The following is a 25,355-nucleotide window of genomic DNA, read 5'->3' as shown; positions in this document are numbered from 1 at the left end:
AAAAATAAACTGTTGGAGGGCCCAGTTTGTAAAGAAATGTGAAGCCAGGTCTCCATGTCCTTTTAACCAATTAACAGGCAAATGTAGGTTTAGAATACAGAAAATTGGACAGTACGACTGAAGTACTGTTTACTGACTTTCAGATTTCATGTGGCAAGAGTGTCGCACTAGGGATTTTCCATTCCACAAGTACCGTTAGCCATCTGGGGAAAAAAGCAACAGTCACACTGAAAACAGACTTGCCATTTCAGCTTCCATGCCCTTGAAAAGACATTGAGAAACAGCTTTGAAACCCACATTCAAAGAAAATGCACCTGGCTATTGACAAATAAACTTTAGCTTTGGGCCAATTTCCAATAGGCCCATGGCAGACATGCATGTGTTCTTAGATTCACCTTCATGACTGTATGCAATTATAATGCTTGTATCGTACAGTACCTGTAGGAGACAAGTGTTTTAAATTCATTACTTTGATACATTGTCATTGCATACTGGAAAATAGTGTTCAACCTGTATTGAAACTAACAAACCAAGAAAACAACAACTAAACTGTAAAATAAAGTACTACCAGGTGAAAACAAGCTGGTATTGAAACTACCCAATTCCAAACATCTCCATTCCAGAAGTCTGCTCAAACTTGTCGATACAATTCACCAATCAGGAAGTATGCACAATCTCTGCAGAAGTAACATTCAGCTAGATAATTCCACATAAGAGATCTGTAACTTTTGAAGAGGTTGTGCTACTAAACAACTTTATATTTCATCTAAAAATACAGTGCCTGTTGCCCTGGAATACATTGCCTATGTTACAGAACAAATTATAAGCGCTAGTAATATTACTATAAGTAATGAATGTCAAACTTATAACAGGTTTGTAATTACTAGGTTTCTTCTACAAAGAACGATGGTCTGGGGAACGCAGCAACCCACCACTTTAAAGTACTAGACAGTACAGTATCAGCTATCCATCGGCATACTGTCGGGATAGAAACCACAACCTTCTGCATCTAAAGAAAGTATACTGTGTGTGGTGCTACAGATTGCTAGTGTAACATTATACATTTGCTGTAGTAAAACATGTTTCCATGTTTTTTCAGATGGATAAGACAAATTGTTTGCATCCCCACTACCATACACACCACAACAGTCCCTCCACCACAGATTCACCCCAACACTCTCTGCCAGTGCACACATACACCAACAGCGCGCACACACAGTCATCCCCCCACACACATGCAGCCCTTGCTTGCATGCCCACACACACACCTCTTATCTGTATTGTATTTAAATTTTCTTGGTTGCATGCCACAACTACTGTTAGGCATCAGGGAAATAAGCAGCAGAGTCGCACAATGAAAACAGACTTGGCATTACAGCTTCTCTGCCCTTGAAATTGACATTAAATGAAACAGATTTGAAACCCACATGCAAAGAAAACATCTCTGGGTAGTGATGGGCAAACTTTACCTTTGGCCAGATTTCCAATCAGCCCCTTGCAAACATTTTAAAATATGCAAACATAAATGTGTTCTTTGATTCACCTTCCTGATTGTATGCAATTTTATTGCTTATGTCATACAGCACACACATTAGTTTTAAATTAAAATTACATTTTGATATTTTTTTCATTCGGTACTGACACCATGTATGAACCTGTAATGCAAAAACTGCCCAATTTCAAACATCTCCATTCATGAAATCTAATAAAACTTGTCAGTACAATTCAACTACTAAGTATACACAATCTCTGCAGAAATAAAATTCATATAAAGAATTCCACATAAGAGATCTGCAACGGGTCAAGAGGTTGCTGCTAGTAATATTTCAGTGTTTCATAGACAAATACAGTGCCTGTTGGCCATGGAATGTTTTGCCTACGCTACATAAAAAATTATACGCTAGTGATGTCGCAATAGGGAATGGATGGCAGACCTATAACCGGTACATAATTTCTAGGTATCTTCTATGGACAACATTCCCGGAGCCTCAGCATCCTCCCACTTAAGTACTAGATGGTACAAGTAGTAGTTATCCATCTGCATACTGGTGGTATGGAACCCGCAACCCTATGCATCCAAAACAAGTTTACTGTGTGTGGTGCTACTAGCAGTGCAAACAGACTTGCCATAAGTATAACTAAAACTTTTCTTCCCCCGAAGCTCATCTGCTTGTTAAATCCAAGTGACATGCCCCTATCTCTCGAATGTGCAGCACTAGAAATCAGAAAATAGCAAAATTTAATGACAGGGAACGGAGGGCCGTGACCAAGTAAAGAGTATAAAGATTGCTCGTGATCATGTAGAGTATAAAGATTGCTAGTGTAAAGTTACAGACAGAGTAAAATGTGTTTCCATGCATTTTCAATAAGATAAGAAACCAATCTTTCTTGCATTCCCTGCAACACACGCTCCCATACACACACCCCTCGCTTGCATCCACACACACTCACCCTCACCCCTCGCTTGCATCCACACACACTCACACTTGCCCCTCGCTTGCATCCACACACACACACACACACACACACACACACTCACCCCTCGCTTGCATCCACACACACACACACACACACACACCCTCGCTTGCACACACACACACACACACACACACACACACACACACACCCCTCGCTTGCATCCACACACACCCCTCACTTGCATGCACACACACACACGCACCCCTCGCTTGCATGCACACACACACCCCTCACTTGCATCCACACACACGCACCCCTCACTTGCATCCACACACACTCGCCCCTCACTTGCATCCACACACACTCGCCCCTCACTTGCAGCCACACACACACACTTGCCCCTCACTTGCAGCCACACACACACACTCGCCCCTCACTTGAAGCCACACACACACACACTTCCCCTCACTTGAAGCCACACACACACTTGCCCCTCACTTGAAGCCACACACACACTTGCCCCTCACTTGAAGCCACACACACACACTTGCCCCTCACTTGAAGCCACACACACACACTTCCCCTCACTTGAAGCCACACACACACACTTGCCCCTCACTTGCATACACACACACACACATGCCTCACTTGCATCCACACACACACATGCCTCACTTGCATCCACACACACACATGCCTCGCTTGCATCCACACACACACACACTCACCCCTCACTTGCACACACACACACACACACACACACACACACACACACACACACACACACACACACACACACACACACAGCTTGCACACACACACACACACACACACACACTGGCTTGCACACACACACACACACACACACACACACACACACACACACACACACACACACACTCGCTTGCATCCACACACACACACTCCTCGCTTGCATCCACACACACACACACACACACACACACACACACACACACACACACCTCGCTTGCATCCACACACAAACACACTCCGCGCTTGCATCCACACACACTCACTCCGCGCTTGCATCCACACACACACACACTCGCTTGCATCCACACACACACTCGCTTGCATCCACACACACACGCAACCCCGCCCCTCGCTTGCATCCACACACACACGCACCCTCGCCCCTCGCTTGCATCCACACACACGCGCACTCGCCCCTCGCTTGCATCCACACACACTCGCTTGCATCCACACACACACACACACTCGCTTGCATCCACACACACACACACACACACTCCTTTTGCATCCACACACACACACACACACACACCACTTGCATCCACACACACACAACTTGCATCCACACACACACGCCCCTCGCTTGCATGCATCCACACACACACTCTGCATGCATGCATGCATCCACACACACACTCTGCATGCATGCATGCATCCACACACACACACACACTCTCCCCCTTGCATGCATCCACACACACACAGACACACACACACACACACACTCCTTGCTTGCATCCATCCACACACACACACACACACACACACACTCCTTGCATCCATCCACACACACACTCCTTGCTTGCATCCATCCACACACACACTTTGCATCCACACACACACACACACTTTGCATCCACACACACACACACACACACACTTTGCATCCACACACACACACACACACACACTTTGCATCCATCCACACACACACTTTGCATCCATCCATCCACACACACACACACACTTTGCATCCATCCACACACACACACACACTTTGCATCCATCCACACACACACACTTTGCATCCATCCACACACACACACTTTGCATCCATCCACACACACACACTTTGCATCCACACACACACACACACACTTTGCATGCATCCACACACACACACACACACACACACACACACTCCTTGCCTGCATCCATCCACACACACTCACACTTTGCATGCATCCACTCACACACTCACACTTTGGATGCGCATGCATCCATCCACACACACACACACACACACACTCCTTGCTTGCATCCACACTCCTTGCTTGCATCCACACACACACACTCCTTGCATCCACACACACACTCGCTCTTCTTGCATGCATGCATCCACACACACACTCGCTCTCCTTGCATGCATCCACACACACACACTCGCTCTCCTTGCATCCACACACACACACACACTCCTTGCACGCATCCACACCGCACACACACACACACACACACTCCTTGCACGCATCCACACACACACACTCCTTGCACGCATCCACACCACACACACACTCCTTGCACGCATCCACACCACACACACACACTCCTTGCACGCATCCACACACACACACACTCCTTGCTTGCATCCATCCACACACACACTCCTTGCTTGCATCCATCCACACACACACTCCTTGCACGCATCCACACACACACACACACTCCTTGCACGCATCCACACCCACACACTCCTTGCACGCATCCACACCACACACACACTCCTTGCACGCATCCATCCACACACACTCCTTGCACGCATCCATCCACACACACTCCTTGCACGCATCCATCCACACACACTCCTTGCACGCATCCATCCACACACACACACACTCCTTGCTTGCATCCATCCACACACACACACACACACTCCTTGCTTGCATCCATCCACACACACACACACACACTCCTTGCTTGCATCCACACACACACACACACACTTTGCATGCATCCACACACACACACACACACACTTTGCATGCATCCACACACACACACACACTTTGCATGCATCCACACACACACACACACACTTTGCATGCATCCACACACACACACACACTTTGCATGCATCCACACACACACACACTTTGCATGCATCCACACACACACTTTGCATGCATCCACACACACACACACACACTTTGCATCCATCCACACACACACACACACACACTTTGCATCCATCCACACACACACACACACACACTTTGCATCCATCCACACACACACACACACACTTTGCATGCATCCACACACACACTTTGCATCCACACACACACACACACACACACACACTTTGCATCCATCCACACACACACACACACTTTGCATCCATACACACACACACTTTGCATGCATACACACACACACACACTTTGCATCCATACACACACACACACACTTTGCATCCATACACACACACTTTGCATCCATACACACACACTTTGCATCCATACACACACACACTTTGCATGCATCCACACACACACACACACTTTGCATGCATCCACACACACACTTTGCATGCATCCACACACACACTTTGCATGCATCCACACACACACACTTTGCATGCATCCACACACACACACACACTTTGCATGCATCCACACACACACACACTTTGCATGCATCCACACACACACACACTTTGCATGCATCCACACACACACACACTTTGCATGCATCCACACACACACACTTTGCATGCATCCACACACACACTTTGCATGCATCCACACACACACACACACACACTTTGCATGCATCCGCACACACACTTTGCATCCATACACACACACACACTTTGCATCCATACACACACACACACACACACTTTGCATGCATCCACACACACACTTTGCATGCATCCACACACACACACTTTGCACACACACACACACACACACACACACACTTTGCATGCATCCACACACACTTTGCATGCATCCACACACACTTTGCATGCATCCACACACACACACACTTTGCATGCATCCACACACACACACACTTTGCATGCATCCACACACACACACTTTGCATGCATCCACACACACTTTGCATGCATCCACACACACTTTGCATGCATGCATCCACACACACACTCACACACTCCTTGCATGCACCCACACCACACACACACTCCTTGCATCCATCCACACTCCATGCATCCATCCATCCACACACTCCATGCATCCACACACACACACTCCATGCATCCATCCATCCACACACTCCATGCATCCACACACACACACTCCATGCATCCATCCATACTCCTTGCATCCACACACACACACGCTCCTTCCATCCATCCATCCGCACACACTCCTTGCATCCATCCATCCGCACACACTCCTTGCATCCATCCATCCATCCATCCACACACGCGCACGCATCCATCCATCCACACACACTTTGCATCCATCCATCCATACACACACACACTTTGCATGCATCCATCCATCCATCCACATCCATCCATCCATCCACACACACACACGCATCCATCCACACGCACACACACACACACACACACACACACACTTTGCATCCATCCACACACACACACACACACACTTTGCATGCATCCACACACACACACACACACTTTGCATGCATCCACACACACACACACACACACTTTGCATGCATCCACACACACACACTTTGCATCCATCCACACACACTTTGCATCCATCCACACACACACACACACACTTTGCATCCATCCACACACACACACACTTTGCATGCATGCATCCACACACACACTTTGCATGCATGCATCCACACACACACTTTGCATGCATGCATCCACACACACACACACTTTGCATGCATGCATCCACACACACACACTTTGCATGCATGCATCCACACACACACACTTTGCATGCATGCATCCACACACACACACTTTGCATCCATCCACACACACACACTTTGCATGCATCCACACACACACACTTTGCATGCATCCACACACACACACTTTGCATGCATCCACACACACACACACACTTTGCATGCATCCACACACACACACACACTTTGCATGCATCCACACACACACACACACTTTGCATGCATCCACACACACACACACACTTTGCATGCATCCACACACACACTCCTTGCTTGCATCCACACTCCTTGCTTGCATCCACACACACACACACACTCCTTGCTTGCATCCACACACACACTCGCTCTCCTTGCATGCATGCATCCACACACACACACTCTCCTTGCATGCATGCATCCACACACACACACTCCTTGCATGCATGCATCCACACACACACACTCCTTGCATGCATGCATCCACACACACTCCTTGCATGCATGCATCCACACACACTCCTTGCATGCATGCATCCACACACACACACTCCTTGCATGCATGCATCCACACACACTCCTTGCATGCATGCATCCACACACACACACTCCTTGCATGCATGCATCCACACACACACACTCCTTGCATGCATCCACACACACACACACTCCTTGCATGCATCCACACACACACTCGCTCTCCTTGCATGCATGCATCTACACACACACACACTCCTTGCATGCATGCATGCATCCACACACACACTCCTTGCATGCATGCATGCATCCACACACACACTCCTTGCATGCATGCATCCACACACACACACACACCCTTGCTTGCATCCACACACACACACACCTTGCTTGCATCCACACACACACACTCCTTGCTTGCATCCACACACACACACACACTGCTTGCTTGCATCCACACACACACACTCCATGCATGCATCCACACACACACACCCCTTGCATGCATGCATCCACACACACCCCTTGCATGCATCCACACACACACCCCTTGCATGCATCCACACACACACACCCCTTGCATGCATGCATCCACACACACACACACCTTGCATGCATCCACACCCACACACCCCTTGCATGCATCCACACACACAATGCATGCATCCACACCCCTTGCATGCATGCATCCACACACACACACCCCTTGCATGCATGCATCCACACCCCTTGCATGCATGCATCCACACACACACCTTGCATGCATGCATCCACACACACACACTCCTTGCTTGCATCCATCCACACACACACACTCCTTGCTTGCATCCATCCACACACACACACTCCTTGCTTGCATCCATCCACACACACACACTCCTTGCATGCATACACACACACACACACACACACACACACACACCTATGCATGCATCACACACACACACACACCTATGCATGCATCCACACACACACACCTATGCATGCATCCACACACACACACACCTTGCATGCATCCACACTCACACACACCCCTTGCATGCACGCATCCACACACACTCCTTGCATGCATCACCCACACACTCCTTGCATGCACCCACACACACTCCTTGCATGCACCCACACACACACTCCTTGCATGCACCCAGCCACACACACACACACTCCTTGCATGCACCCAGCCACACACACTCCTTGCACGCATCCACACACATCCACACACTCCTTGCACCCATCCACACACATCCACACACTCCTTGCATGCATCCACACACACTCCTTGCACCCACACACACACTCCTTGCACCCATCCACACCACACACACTCCTTGCACGCATCCACACACACACACACTCCTTGCACGCATCCACACCACACACACTCCTTGCACGCATCCACACCACACACACTCCTTGCACGCATCCATACACACACACACACTCCTTGCACGCATCCATACACACACACACACTCCTTGCACGCATCCATACACACACACACTCCTTGCTTGCATCCATACACACACACACACACACTCCTTGCTTGCATCCATCCACACACACACACACACTCCTTGCTTGCACGCATCCACACACACACTCCTTGCACGCATCCATCCACACACACACACTCCTTGCACGCATCCATCCACACACACACACTCCTTGCACGCATGCATCCACACACACACACACTCCTTGCTTGCACGCATCCACACACACTCACTCCTTGCATGCACCCACACCACACACACTCACTCCTTGCATGCACCCACACCACACACACTCCGCACCCACACACACTCATTGCATGCACCCACACCACACACACACACTCCTTGCATGCACCCACACCACACACACTCACTCCTTGCATGCACCCATACCACACACACTCATTGCATGCACCCACACCACACTCCTTGCATCCACACACACACACACACTCCTTGCATCCACACACACACACACACTCCTTGCATCCACACACACACACACACTCCTTGCATCCACACACACACACTTTGCATCCACACACACACACACACTCCTTGCTTGCATCCACACACACACACTCCTTGCATGCATCCACACACACACTCCTTGCATGCATCCACACACACACTCTCTCCTTGCATACACACCCACGGCCCCGCCCCTTGCACACAAGGATACATTGTGGCAGTGTATGTTTATCAACCTACTCAGGGTCTGCTTGATCTGAGAGCAGCTCTGCAATCTGCAGTCTTCAGTATGGCATTCCCTGCCTTATGTTTTGCTTATAATGCTGCATATCCTGCATTGTACTGTTGGCCCCCATGAAGCCACTTAAGTCTCGTGGGTAACAAACCTTTTTCTGCTGGGTGCAGAGAAGGAATATACAGATGTAATCTGCGGTTTCATATGGTCAGTTGGACCTCATATGTCCTACATACTAGACTAACCAATACAGACAGCAGGCAAGATTCAGAGACTTAGACTTTACAACCCATTTCAGTTCTGTCGATTTCACTAGATAAGGGAAAGTTGTATAGTCTAGTAAATCAGATATGTATCTTGTTGTATTTAAAGTAATCTGTACTAAATTTGTCCTAGTTTGGATTAGACGACTGTTTTGGACTAAATGAATTTTGGAAAGTCGTACTTTATGTAGAAAAACAAAAAGTTTGCTTAATGGTGAGTGAAAGTATTTCCAAACCAATGTTAGCAGTGTGCCCATTGCTCAGTTTCTTTTGTTTCTGATTTTCTAACAATTCCCCAAATTGATGAATATTTTTACAATCACCTCTGATGTCAACTTTTATACCAATTAAACAAGTTCAGTTCTCTGTACAATTACCATGTATAGTATCCTGCTTAAAATGCTCTTATGATTCCTTACAGAAGTGTACTCTCAGCAGCTACACCCAGTACTCTACATTACATCTCATTAGTCTGCAAAAAAACAAAAGATAAATTATCCTATTGCTTTTTCTTGTAGTTATACTGCTTCTAACGTGTCCAAAGTACTCTTTGTCTTACTTAAAGCTTTGGCATATCACCTCGGGATAAAAAATACCAAAAATGACTTTCTGGAGATTACAAGATTTCCACCCTCAAAGTACTTGTCATTCATTTCCAGGTGAATGAATACCAATAAATAAGAAATTAACCTATCATTTCCCAAAGGCTTAATAATTTGTACCAAGTTTAAAGGGATATAATTTGTAGCTACCTTTACCAGCACCACTATTCTTTTCAAACCCCACCTTTCAGCTTCGATAATAGATATCTACATCTCAGCTTTTCTCCCCATCTTTGAATGTTTCTCAAATTTAAGCCTAAATGTATTAATTTTTATCTCTACTCTGTATAATTATCTTGTAGTTATTGTATGTACCTAATTTGTCTATGTTGGAGCTTTTCTCCCCAGGACTCCATTGAAAACGGGTTCTTTTGGCCCAATGGACTATCCTGGTAAACCAACTGCAAATAAATAAAATAAATAAATATGACATCCATTTTAGAAATTTGTCCCTCCATTGTACAAGTTCATAAAATGAAACTTGCACTTTGTAGTAGACAGGTCCAGGACATGCCACAATGATTTTGGCAAAACATTGATTAAATGAAACCATTCGTTTTGTAGTCACAAAGATCCTGTACATAGCTGTATGTTACGGACTGTCCCAAGGTTACCGATTACCACTCTAAATATTTTGTATAGCAAGATACCATGCAACTTCCACTTGCACAATTAGCAAATGTGACTCGCTCAGTGGTTTTTGCCAAGTAGAACAGCTAAGTAAGGCGTACCGAATGCTTTTCCTTTTTATCACTGAATTATCTTTCCAACAAAGTCTTAGCTGTTCTGAAACAGAGCTGATTGAGCAGACCACCACATGTTGAACAGTTTATGCAGTTGTCAGAGCAAGAAAATATCCAACGACTACATGCCCAGCACCTCTCTAAGCAAACCTAATCCATTTTTCCCAGAAGTATTTCCCTATCTTGAGCAGCTGTGAGCAGTTGACCAAACCATACATTTGCTGTCTTAACTATGCCAGACTCAAACACAGCAAAATGTATTATATAAAGCTCACAATTAAAAGCATTTATTACTGGCTAAGGCAGGCAAATCAGTGTAAGGTTGCAGCAACAAATTAACTGATTGTTAACAGAAGGTTTGCCTAATTTCTGCATACAGCCATGTTGATGACGTGAAAGTCCATGCAGTGCTTTACTGTAACATGAGCAGAAAATCAAAACATATGACATTTTCAGAAAGTCAGACTTTGTACAAACTGCACATTCTGAAACTAGTCACCAACATCTTGCGTGTGATGGCTGACATCAGTTATTGACTGTTAATGTCAAATATGTTAGTGAATGAGGGTAACATTGTGACCCATTCTGACATTCACACCCGAGGACTGCGGTTAAAAGTGTCAAAACAAATCAAGTGCTTTGAATCTAGAACAATACTGAAAACATTTACAGAAAATCACTATCGCTAAGGCAGAGTACATTACCAGTCCTAAAAATGCAATTACAAACTAAACCATTTGTAGAAGGATAATCATCCAGGCTTTCTGCACTGTGATTACACTGTCAGTACTATGAACTGCATTGGCCACAGTAACTGGCTGCAGTTCCAGCAGTGCGTACAGAAACAGACCACAAAGTGAATGGCATTCACTGTCCGCACTTAATACAGTACTACAACACAAGTAAGCAAACAGAGTAGCACCAATGATGGTATAATGTACTGAAATTGTGGTCAAACTACAAACAGTATGACTCCCACCCCAGTGTATGGAATCAGAGGCTACATTACATTTTAGGGTCAGAATTTCTACAAGAAATCACATTGACTTGTGCCACCGCAACTGTTAGTTTAATGTACAGCAAAACTGCACATCCTGAATGCCATACAAAAGCAGACACTGTATAAAGCACCAGTGGACAAAATGAGTGGCACCAAGCAGCAGCAGTGGCTATCAGTGGCACCAGAGCTGGCGCAGTGTACAGCATTACCGTACACACAAAGTGGCATCAATGCAAGTGTTGTGTACAGTTCTAGTAACCAGTATTGATAGTGTACTGTGCTTGCAGCCACAGATTAAGCAGAATCATTGTCATTTAGTGTACAGAATTATGCGTCAGTGAATGGCTATAAATAAGGTGGCACAGCAGACTGCATCATTAGGGTTTACGGATTAGCATGAAGGATGGCAACAGTAGACATATCACAAAGAGCATCAATGCTAAGACAAGTGAAAGGTAACAGAGGCTACAACAACACCCCAAAAGCAGGCATGTCGTACAGCAACAAAGGTCAGACTGAGTGACATCACCAAAGGAGGCACAGTTTACAATGACAGTAACTACATGAATTGGCACGGAGCATGGCACCAGTAGCCAGAGCAAGCAACAACAATGCTGGACCAGTTTGCAACTCCAATAAACCAAGTGTATTACTAATTCTGACACCATGTATAGCACTAGGAACTACTGCTATACACTAATAACCAAAAAAAAAAAAAAAAAAAAAAACCTCTAGCTATTCTCTATCTCATATCGTCTACTAAGAGGCAATCTCTGCTTGACTAAAAGCCATGTCTGACCCAGCTCTGACAGAAATGCTGGGTCTAAAGAAATCCCAATCCCTCTGCACCACATGCTCCAGAGACCTCAACATCATTACCACAATCAACAGAACATGCTGGAGGGACAGGTTTATAACCCATAGATTGCCCATGCTCTGGAGTAGACTTCCCATGTCCAACAGAGCACCTCAGTGCCCCCCTTAGAGAAATTTTGAGGAGTGGATGGGAAATATTAAGTTCACCCCAGGGATTACTGCAGTGGCTCTACTTGATAGAGGCACTGGGAACTAACGTCGGGCAGCAGGATGACAGGGTAATTCTATAGGCTAGGCTTGTAAAGGCTCCAGGGCCATTAGCCTAGTACACCTACAAATCTAGGAGTGGTGTCAATACAGGTAGTGTCTGCAACAAAATAGACACTGAGCAGTACCAATTAACCTATTCACAAAATATAGGGACCCTAACCACATGTTTTTGTAAAGCAATGCCTTCTATGAAAGTAGACGAGACAAGGTGCAAAATTAACATACTATTAACCCTATTAAAAGCGAAGCTCCAAGAAAGAACCTATCTGTAATGCATTATGGACAATATGGTAACTAATGACAGTGGGGTGCTGTCAGGACTTATCAGACATACCCCACAAGGCAAAGAAGGGTGCGAAGTGACAGGTTTGATAGCTTATTGGATATTCTTTGTTCTGCTACTTCATTAATATGATAAAATAATTGGCTAAGCTATCTCTCGGGAGCAAAATAAACTACTTGACTCCATTAAGGATGCAAACATGCAGTCACCAAACCAACATATCTGTGACAAATGGAAAGCACTCCATTTTCTCACTATGGTCCAGTGAAAGAAATTTGTGGGACCTATCATGCTTCATAAACCAGCATCTGCTTCTTGCAATGCAAGATACTAAACCACAGTTTGTGTTGTAGTCTACTTTAAACTTCAGTAAGGATCTTTACACTATTTAAACCACAGAAGATAAAAATAGCTGCCAAAATTCCATGCAATTAACACCAAAAATAGGTTCTCACTGTGTATGAAATAGTTGTAATTAACCTCCAAATTCATTCCTTGCTCAGTTCTGAATTACACATGTTCTACCGGATACTATTCAAAAGGTGTTCTGCATGCTTAGAATATGACACCTTGGCTTCCTGGTAGGTTTTACACAAGACTGGAGCAAGTAAAGAGCATCTTTAAATATCCTGGTCACATAGGAGACATGGCATCAAAAGGTGCATCTTTGTTCTAATTTGGCATAATGTGTGCACATATCCCAAGGTTCAACTGCATTTGGCCAATCTTTTTCAATTTACTGCTAAAAAGCAATGTAAGGGACCACACATAGATGCTAAAAGGATAACAAACATTTTAATAACTAAAAATAAATTAACAGACTGTCTGTAAAACACCAGTATCCAAACATTTGATATTCCAACTGCTCCCCATTTTCAAGTGATTTTCAGCACTATTTTAAAGAACTTTCTCCAAGAATCTATGTAGTGTACTCAATGCACATGAGGCCAGGCTTTTTTGCTGCACCCTTCTCCATGCATCTTCATCAGCACCAGGGGCGTGCACCTACTGGCTGTGATGTACTTTCAGGCTCAATGAAAGCAATATCAAACTAGTAACAATTCTAAAGCGCTGAGAAAGAGCACACGCTTTTCAATATTGAGAAGTGAAGTGTAGCAGAACTTTCAGCAACAGTTACTAAATACACTTGCACTTAATGACATACCAACTGTACTAAAGCATAATTTGCCGACCCAAAATTTGCTTTTTCCCTTGGAGTCCAGAAAAAGACCAGACAAGTCCGCCACCCTAGTGAATATATTCACGTACCAAATAAGGCTAGATGCTAAATGCATACATACAGCCCTAAAACAAATGTTAATTCTCAACTCCCAAATATACTTTCAATTGTGTTTAGGTTAACCATGCAAGTTTAAGAAAATACCAACCCCAATCCTGTATGAGCACTGTATTTTTTGTTCTTACAGACCCAGAATCCAATACATAACCAGTGCACTCAAATCCCTCAACAGGTACTGTTCTGACTCTGTCAGTCCATGTTGGACGTACCATCCTGGACTTTAGCAAGAGACACATGATAGAGCTCACCAAGTATGTGTGCCAGGCAGGTACATCCTTAGCCTTAAGCAGCATTCTACCGTGACAGAGAATGATGCCTCAATACAAACAGAATGACTTTAATATTTGGTCTACTTCCTGGAGCAAGTCAAAGCAGATCCACTACCTGCCAGACTGGCATGACATGACTGACAAGCCACAATGCTTTGCCAGTGGTGGCCTGCATAAATCTCCCTTGAGTTTCAGGCTCCTGGCAAAAGTGCTTGCCTTGGCATTAGTGCCTTTTTAAGCAATGCCATGAGGTCAAAACTACCAACATTTAAATTTAATAAAAACAAATTAAGGGTTGTGCTGCTAAACGCTAGTAATCTAAACATGAAACTGCAGTCGTTGCAAGCATTCTCAATCCTGGAGGAAGTTGAAATTTTTGCAGTCACAGAAACCAGGTTCAAAGCTACGTAGAGCACCCCTGCCATACCAGGTTACTCATCCTATCATTCACTTAGTCGACCATGTTGATGACGTGAAAGTGCATGCAGTGTGTTACATAAGCAGAAAGTCCAACCAACAACATTTTTCGGAAACAAAGTCAGACTTTATACATACTGCACATTCTGAAACGGTCACATTTTTACAGGTCACAGAAAAACAGGTTCAAAGTTGGGTAGAGCACCCCTACCATACCAGGTTACTCATCCTATCATACCCCTAGCCATGGGCAGAAAAACAAAAGGAGATTGAGTTGCAATATATATATATATATATATATATATATATATATATATATATATATATATATATATAAATAAATATAAAAGACATACACGCCTCTAGAATGGTCAGACAGTATGACGCACAGGAAATACTCCAGGTGCAGTGAACTGACAAGACCCTTGGCTACAGGACTCGTAATTTGACTGGAGATGCCCACTCCACCTAGCTCGACCTCTTTGAATCAATCAAGATTAAACTCTTTTCCCTGACCCTGGGCGACTAACAATCCAACCATAGATTGGAAAACATACTCCTGGCAAAACACAAATGCAAAGAGATTCATTGATTTCGACAATCCAAATGGCTTGGAGCAGTTGGTGGACACCCCCACAAGAGGAGAAAATGTGTTGGACTTGGTGTGACCCAAAATGAGTAACTACTAAAGCATCACTAGTATCATCATCCCTGCCAAGATCCAACCACAAAGCAGTCACTTTCGAAGTGACCATTTCCCCCACCCCGTAGCCACGGTCAAACAGCAAAAAGTCTCCAAACCGGATTGCAACCTCCTGAGGGAAGGTATAAACAGTTTCACAGCTGCCCCCACCGACACTGGCACATATACCCAAACTTACACCAAAGTACTGTATGACACACGCCCCTTGCTTGCATTCCCACACGCAACTCACCCATTGATTGCACCCCCACACACACAAACAACTACATCGTGGTAGTGTATGTTTATCAACCTACTTTGGGTCTGCCTGATCTGAGAGCAGCTCTGCAATCTGCAGTCTACAGTATGGCATTCCCTGCCTTATGTTTTGCTTATAATGCTGCGTATCTTGCGTTGTACTGTTGGCCCCCATATTTTGGAGTATGCAAACATACATATATTCTGTGATTCACCTTCCTGATTGTATGAAATTATATTGCTTGTATCGTACAGCACACATTAGACCGTGCTTTACATTCATTAGTTTGAACATTTCATCAGTAAGCAATAACACAATGTATAAAGCTGTAATGAAAAACTGCCCAATTCCAAACATCCCTGTTCTAGAAGTCTACGCAAAATTGTTAACATTTCACCAATCTGTAAATATGCAGAATCTCTGGAGGAGTGAAATTCACCTCAATAATTTCACATAATGATCTGTGACTGAAGAGGTTGCTGCTAGCAAACAACTTTATATTTCAGTGTTTCATCTACAAATAAAGTGCATGTTGCCATTGTTACACTAAAGAATTATACGCTACTAATATTGCAGCAGGGGATGGACAAACCCTAACAGGTGAGTAGTTACTAGGGATCTTCTCCAAAGGAGGACATTGCAGCATCCTCCCACTTTAAAGCACTAAACAGTATAGTATCACTATCTATCAACATACTGCGGGTGTATAACCCACAGCCTTATGCGTCCACCAAAGCTAGTGTACTATCTGTTGTGCTACTAGCAGTGCTAACAAATGTGCCATAAGCAGAACTAAACCTCTTCTCCTGAAGCTGTCAGCTCCTTGAAAAATCCACTAGACAAGCTACTATATCTCTTGCATTTGCAGCAGTAGAAATCTGAAAACATGTTGGAGGGGGAACAAATGCCCTAAATCCGGGACACAGAATAAGTATTGCTTGTGTAATATTACATTTCCTAGAATAAAGTTTACATGTTTTTTCGCAAGATATGTGAAATTGCTTGCATCTCCCCCACACCCACCCCTCACTTCCACCCCCCACACTTGCATTTCTCACACACCCCCGCGCTTGCATTTCTCACCCCCCCGTGCTTGCATCCCCCTACACCACACTCAACCTGCACTTGCATCCCCCCCACAAAACACACTTTACCCGCACTTGTGTCCCCCCACACCACAATCATTCCTCGCTTGCACCGACACTAATTCTACATACAAACATATTTAACAGCAGAGAGAGAAAAAAGGGAGAGATACATAAATGCTACATAAATAATAGTTTATAATGCATCTGTCTTATTAAACAAATATCAACCCACTGAAACAAACATGAAGCTGCAAAATGCTGACAGACTGGGAGTTACCTGTAGTACTTACACCAACAATAAAGAAAACAGAATTCAGATACTAAACTGCCAGAGACCACACTTATTAAAGCACAACTCAATAAATTTCTAGAGACCACACTTAAGCAAAACAAGTAGCAGTGACCTACACATTATAATGAATAATGTCGTTCTACTAGGGTGACCTAATTTTATTTATTTAGCCAGTGAACCGCAATTACTTATAACAAGAGAGAGAAAAAGTTGAGTACAAGTTTAAGCCTCCATAAACATTTCACTATTTACTTTTTTTTTTTTCAAATTCTGTACTTAAAACTGTGTAATAAAGGCCATTGTTACTTTAATCCAAAAAAATGCCTCGCATCCAGTCTTTTAAAAGATAAAAGCTTAAAACTCTTAAATTATGTCACACAAAATATACAACTGACATAGCTACCATTCATTTTCTTCTGAAACTGTCTGTAGGTTCCAAATGTGCAAAAAACAAGTAATCTCCGTGGTATCCCTAAAGTCTCAAAACAACCCACTAAACAAGTGTAGTGGGTCCAAAAACAAAACAGTGTAAGAAACTTCTCTGTGTGGAAGATTTTCAGTCCATATATCTCTAGTTAATCACTGTATATTAATCAGATCAGACAATGGTAGTAGAAGTAGTCTGTGTACTTAAAGGATTATGAACTGGAAACAGACTGCCTGCCTTGCTTGGATTACTTTTGGATACTTAGTAATGCTGTACAATTATAGATTTTCTATTATTTTTTGTTTTGAGTTTAAGTTTACTACTTCTACTACCATTGTCTGATCCGATTAATATACAGTGATTAACTAGAGATATATGGACTGAAAATCTTCCACACAGAAGTTTCTTAACACTGTTAGGTTCCAAATGTGCATACAGGTAAGGCCATCAGTCCTCAAAAATCCATAAACTGAAACGGAGTTCATACCTACTGTATTTGTTTCACTATTTCTGTCTAAACAGCAGTTAACATGTGGGGAATATACAAAGTACAAAACAGATGCGGTGGTAAGAGGAGGATGGTTACATTCTTTGACTCCACTCTGAAGGCAGCTTAATTTCACAACACTTCTGTATTTTCAAAGTACATGGCTCTTTCCAAGTGAGCAGAGGAGCACCATGGCAACCAGGCAGAAGGGAGGAAATAGGGGCTCAGATTTATGCATTTATACGAAAAAAAACACTGCAATCAGAAAATGTAATGCTAACTCGGGCAATCACGGAAATTCTGCATACACATACACCCATTTCAACCAATTACTTCACTGCCAGTGTAACATCGCAGATGTTTTGTGACCAATTTTTTGTTTGTTTAAAAATCCCACACAAATAAAAGACAGTAAATAGAAGCGTCTGCTAAACTACCGAATGGAAGACTCACAGTCCTTGCTAGCTGTATGAAGTAAGCAACCAAGCATAGGGACTTTCGTTAGTACTTAGAAAAGATACCACAGATAATGTTTAAACTCTTTGTAAAAAAAAAGCATGGTTCCGGAAATTAGCTTGAGTTGAAATGCGCAGCACGCATAGTACCTACCTGTGAAACTATTAAAGAGAATTTAAGTCACAAATGAAGAACTTTTAAAAAGGGGGAGGTGTGCACCCATGCCTAAATCAGCCACCGCCATCCACCAGTACCCACCTAGCATTCATACACACAAACTCGGCCATGAAAATTAAAAAAAAAAAAAAAAAAAACGGCAGCAGCATTAAATCGGACTTCCAAAAAGAAAACAGAAAACAATAAATCACATAGCAGACATAACCCTGCAGCAGCAATACACATTTCAACAGCAATTAAAGCGGAATTAGTTATAGTAGAGAGCACACAATGGCTCATCAATCAGAAAAGAGTCACAAAGAATCTGGCAACAACACTGCATTTTGCGAAGACCAAAATTCACCGAGTAAGATAAGGCCAAATACAACCGCATATAAGACAATTACAGAACAAAAGTTTAAAATGCATAAGATAAACAAATGCAAATATTTATGACCAATGACAGCGACTCAAACTATACAGATAGCAAGGTTATCGGTAAGACATATTTACAGTGATACCAGTGCAGTTACAGTCTTTCCATAAATAACACAATATATTATAATGTACACGAACTGGAAATTATATTTTTAGTAAACTTTCACAAAGTTTAATATGGATAAGCTTACAGAAACTGAATTAGATTGAGATGCAAATCCCAAATGGAGTGAGTTAGTAACTGAAGCATATGGCACCAGGGAACCTCAGAAATGAAATTATGCTACCTCTCTTGTTTACCGACTGTAGAAGATAAAATAGCCAGGAAATGTACAAGGGTTACCTTAGGAATCAAGTATAGTAAAACAGGGGAAGATACAAAGTGTTCCTGAAGTCCGTGAGCACAACAGAGTCGGCAGGATACAATAACACAGAAAAGGAGTTCCACAACCCAGCTACTGGTTTTTATCAGATTAATGGAGTGGGCTGAACAACACAGCACTGACATCACTTTCTAGGCGGGTCACTACCTACTTCTAAAGAGCATGCAAATATAGTAGTGCTGACGTCAGTTTGTGGGAGGAAACTCCCTAGCAACTACTGCAGATTTGTGGCAGATATGACGTCAGCATTTCTGAGCCAGCAGCAGGTTTTTGAACGGCGTGAGAACTTGCTTTAAAAAATGAAACTAAAACACTATGGAAAGGCACTATGCATAGGAAGAAAAAAGTATGTTGGATATTTTTTTTTAAGCAGAAATGCACATTTCTTTAGGTTGGATCGAATAACATGGAGGAAAACAGACAGTAGGTTGAGCTTTTTGATTTAATATCCCATTGTTGTCCTTTAACTTTTTCCCACTAGAGAGGAAAGATATCCAGGTTATTCTTTGTGATGCATCATGTGGGATAGTTCCTGAGTAAACTCTCTCCCTTTAAATATTAAAAGATATTTTTTAACATAACCATCCTTTATTTTAAAATCGACCACCAATTCAAATGCAGAATGATTAATCAATATAAAGAAAACAAAAACATAGAATAGGTGAGGGAGCCACAGTTCCTTGAATATACAGTGAAAATAACCATGCTTCTCATTAAAGTTTTATTTTCATCAATGACTGTAAAATAAACATCCTAATCTGTCCTACATTTAAAAAGAAAAGGCATATTTTCCAACCAATTTCAAATTACTGATTAACCGTTTATCAAAACACAACTGAGTTAATCCTAACCTAATTACAAACTTGACTAACCTAATATTACCTCTATGTATAATCTGTAACTATCCTGAGGTAGGAATCGGAGTTAAAAGTTGCTTCTATAAAACAAATTCTCAACATTTAACTTTATGCTCGTTAAAAGACAGCCTGTGAAACAAGCTCAAAATACACAGAACACTCTACTGCTCATTAATTTTAAGTCACCTTATTATCTTTTGATATAGCATGAATGAGTATAACCTACCAAGAATTCCACTAGTTCTTGTTAATCTTGGGTAGCTGCTGAGTATAGTAATGGAGTATGTTTAGAAAGAGTCCATGTCGCTGAGATGAAGTATTTCTTCAGTCCTTAAAAAAAAAAAACTAAAGAATGATGAACAGACCATCCTGGTCCATTTGATATAAGGCTTGGAGGGTGATAGTGAGTTGTACAGATCCCAAATAGTCAGAAACTAGGCTATTCTTGATTTGGAAGGTATAATCTAGTCATCTGTTGACACACTTCAGTAGTAGTTTGCAACCTAGTGGATATTATTGGACAAGATCAAATCATGTGAAAGTAGTCCACATTACTTGTATCACAGTTCCAACAGCTTTTAATTAATGCTAACCATCATTTATATAACCTTAAAGGTGGTAGTGCCATTGGTATAGTAATTTAAATATTGTGAATTGGTGATTCATAGGAATGCATGGGTAGGAACTAAATATTAAATCTCAAGACATTTCTACTGTAGGTTCCCCTGTGTTTCTCATCATTGCTAATTCTAAAAAAACAACCATATGGATCTAGGGTGAAATCTGCAGCAGACAAATGGACTCTCAGCTGCAACATTTTTGTAGGAATGGTAGCCTTAGAATCCCCCCCCCCCCCCGATGGTTTAGGCCGGCCTAATTTGATCCTCTAGTTCTGGGAATGAGATTCATCTCAAATGAAATTAGAAAGTATAACCTATAGTTTCTTGAGGTGGTTAGTTTTATACAGATGAGGCAAGTTTCGTATAATGAATAGTATCTTAGGGAGTTTAACTATTTTGATTGCTTGTATCTTAGTTAAAAATGGTGTACAAGATTTCTTACAACAGTTTAGTTTATCAAAAGTATGTCAGAGTAAGGGTCTACAATTTGAATCAAGAACTTGACTCCTAAATAAGTGCACTCTGAAACTAGGTTCCATCTGTCACCCTCCCATTCATTTTGTAGGGCTGTACCTATTTTAGATGATAAGGGAAACTGTACCATGTTTCCCATTTATGTGTCGGTCTGTGTAAGCTTCTAGGTCTTTAAAACCTGCTATTAATTCATCATATTTCACCTTTTGGTTTGCTATCCAAACCACACAGTTGTTAGCAAACCATGCTGAAAGCATATTGGTATTTATGGGTATGCCTATTATAAGATGGAGCAAGTTCCAATTCAGGTATTGTCTATAGCCCTCTTACCAAAATAAACATTAGGAGGACAGTGGGCATCATCTCCGTATTGAGTCGCATGATTTGGAAAGTATTCCGTAGAGAATATCTGGTCAGTGGGATTTGTAGCACTTTATTATTATTACATCATGAATTTATGCCTTTTGAAACATTTAATGGAAATATGTAATTACATATACATTTTTTATTTTTTTAAATGTTACATACATATGTTTTACGAATTCTACAGTCACATGTGCAATATTTTAAATGGTATTTTGAAATGACTTTCTTAATTTTAATTTTAAATGTCTCTTTAAATTTTAGAATAATTTCAATTAATCAATTGATGGTCAACGTTATATATACTGTGTCAATTGAATGTACTGATTGTCTGAAGAAGTCGAGAATCTGACGAAAACACATACTGTCCGTTATCAGAGGATTAAGGCGTTTACATGTTTTTTCGTGGCTGGTGACAACCTTGTCTGCTTGGTTTTGGAATAAAGAGCTTTGGCTGACTTCCTGGTGGCAATTGTTTCGTTTCGTGGTTGCCTTTTGACTCAGTTTCAGTTTGGTTGCTTTTCCCACTTTTGGTTTTATTTGTATATAATAGTTTGCACTTAAAAATAAAGGAGATGGGGGAGTTAAAGTGTTGTAATAATGTCTAGGTAAGTTCCCAATTCACATAGTCAAAGTCTTTTTAAAGTCTATCAGTACTGTAACAGCATCAATATTATGGGTCCCACACCACATGTCCATGTTTAACCGGAATCTGCTAAGATCAGGGCTGCACATTTTACATTTAATAAACATTGCTGACAAATAATAATACCAGCTTAGTAATCAGGTTATTAATCCTGTTAGCCAATATTTTTGCATAAATTTTGACTTCCAGCTGTGACAGTAAAATTAGTCTACAGTTGGTGTGGGAGTGTTTATTAGGTTTAGGGAACATTAATACTAGAATACTCCAAAGTTTTCGCACTCTTCATTGGAACTTTCAAAGGTTTTGCTGGAATATGCCTGAATTTCTTTTAATATTCAGGTAAGAGACCATACAACCCTGAAACCTTCCTGAAGTCTCAAGGTTTTCAGTAGCTATGACCTAATAGTGTTAGCAGGGTTTTAATTGTGTAGTTATCATTGTCTTGTTTTATTATTATTTGGCTTTATGTAGCTGTTGGTTAAGAGGCTGTTAATAAAAACAGGATCTGTAGCCAGAGTCCCATTGCCATTTAATAGGGCCATTACAAACATTTGTCTTTTTCTTTCCTCCAGTCTCTTGGTCCAATGAAAATGTTTATACCTGTTTCATTTGTCTTAAATTTTTATACAATGCAGATTTCTTATCTCCCTTTTTTCATGTATGATTCTAGTATAATGCATCTTATCGTTGCACTTGCTAAACTTATAACCCTTTTCCATCTGCCTTACACAGGCTTCAGCCATTGAGATCTTTATCTCTTTTTCTTTGTTTCTAGTTCTTTTGAGTTTAACTGTTATATTCCTGATTACCAGTTTAAACATTCCCCAATATGCCCACATTATAGAACCATGAGATTTGCTTGATGACCAGTGCTGGATGATCCAATCTTACAACGATTTACATATCTCTTCGAATTTGAGTAGTCAGGTCAATTCTCCATGGAGCCTGGTAGGCCTTGTCTTTCTTGAGGACTAATTGAATTTATCAGCTCAGCATGGTCAGCTGTTAAATTTAAGTGTGTATCTGTTCTCCTGTGTTATACTGAGCTAAACAGAGTTTAAATGTCATTGGTGTTGTCTGGTTACAGGTTTTGCTGTATTCAGATGTTTGTGTGATTCCTGTGTTTCCTGCTATACCATCTTGTGTTAGCCAGGGCCTGCCTGCACTTACTGAGAGTAAGTGAACTGGTTTGAACTGGTCTGGCGTATGGTGTTGAGCTAAGATTTCAGGAACAAGGGTTGATTGGTCAATTCCAATGTTTCTATTTTACTTTCGTTTTTGTGGCATTTAAACCTAGCATTTGCATGGGTTTGTGTTTGTTTGCCCATTGTGCACTGCCGCTGTGCTGTTTTAACCCTTTGTGAGGTATCTCAGTTGCATTTTTTCCCCTTACCAGCACTCCAGCACTCCTGTGTGAATGAGGCCTTCATCTGCAACTACTGTATTGATTTTATCCAGCCCTACTCACACCTATAGGTACTCTTCTCAGATAGTACCCACTCTACTATCCCTGACCTGTCTTCCACAGATTCTGATAACCATGGACAGACAATTTCCCATGGTTTCTCCTGCTAGTCTGGTTGATATGGGCATCCAGAGACAGTGTAGCAACTGCCTTGTATACACAGACAACCCTCTACTACTAGCACCTAGGAGTACAATATGTGAGAGATGCATTCACACTAAGAACCTAGAATCCTTGCTGTCTCAGTCACAAGCCAGTACATCTGGCACTGAGAAGGTTGTCTGCACAAACACTACGAACACCACACCTCTAACACCACCACATCTGTACAACACACTCCTACATATGCGGGGTTCTCAACAAAAACATACCTAAACAAAAGAGACCTCCGAAGCAAAAACACATGCACATCACAACCCACAGCACCTAGCATCACACACAGAAAGCACATCTGTGTCTTACAGCCTCTAAGGCCCAACCACAAACCCAACAAACTAATCTTAGGAAACTCTATCGTGAGACACAAAGATGTGCCCCTCACCAGGTTAGACAAGGAGAAAGTCACAGTAAGTTGCTTGT

At 42.4% G+C, this 25,355-nt stretch overlaps 1 protein-coding gene across 1 annotated transcript in view; it reads right to left on the bottom strand.

Annotated features, from left to right (window-relative positions):
• The window catches only part of RAB23 (RAB23, member RAS oncogene family), a 907,660-nt gene extending 887,248 nt beyond the window's left edge, over window positions 1-20,412 (bottom strand). Inside the window, exon 1 of the mRNA XM_044063339.1 lies at window positions 20,312-20,412. The gene's annotated coding sequence lies outside the window, so the exon portion shown is untranslated. The remainder of the gene's footprint in view (window positions 1-20,311) is intronic.
• Between the last annotated feature and the right edge of the window lie 4,943 nt (window positions 20,413-25,355).

This window comes from Protopterus annectens, chromosome 2.part1, assembly GCF_019279795.1.
Source record: "Protopterus annectens isolate FY-2018-M chromosome 2.part1, PAN1.0, whole genome shotgun sequence".
Classification (NCBI taxonomy): Eukaryota; Metazoa; Chordata; order Ceratodontiformes; family Protopteridae; genus Protopterus; species Protopterus annectens.
The sequence above is the reverse complement of the archived record's forward strand: the minus strand, read 5'-3'. Positions and strand labels throughout refer to the sequence as shown.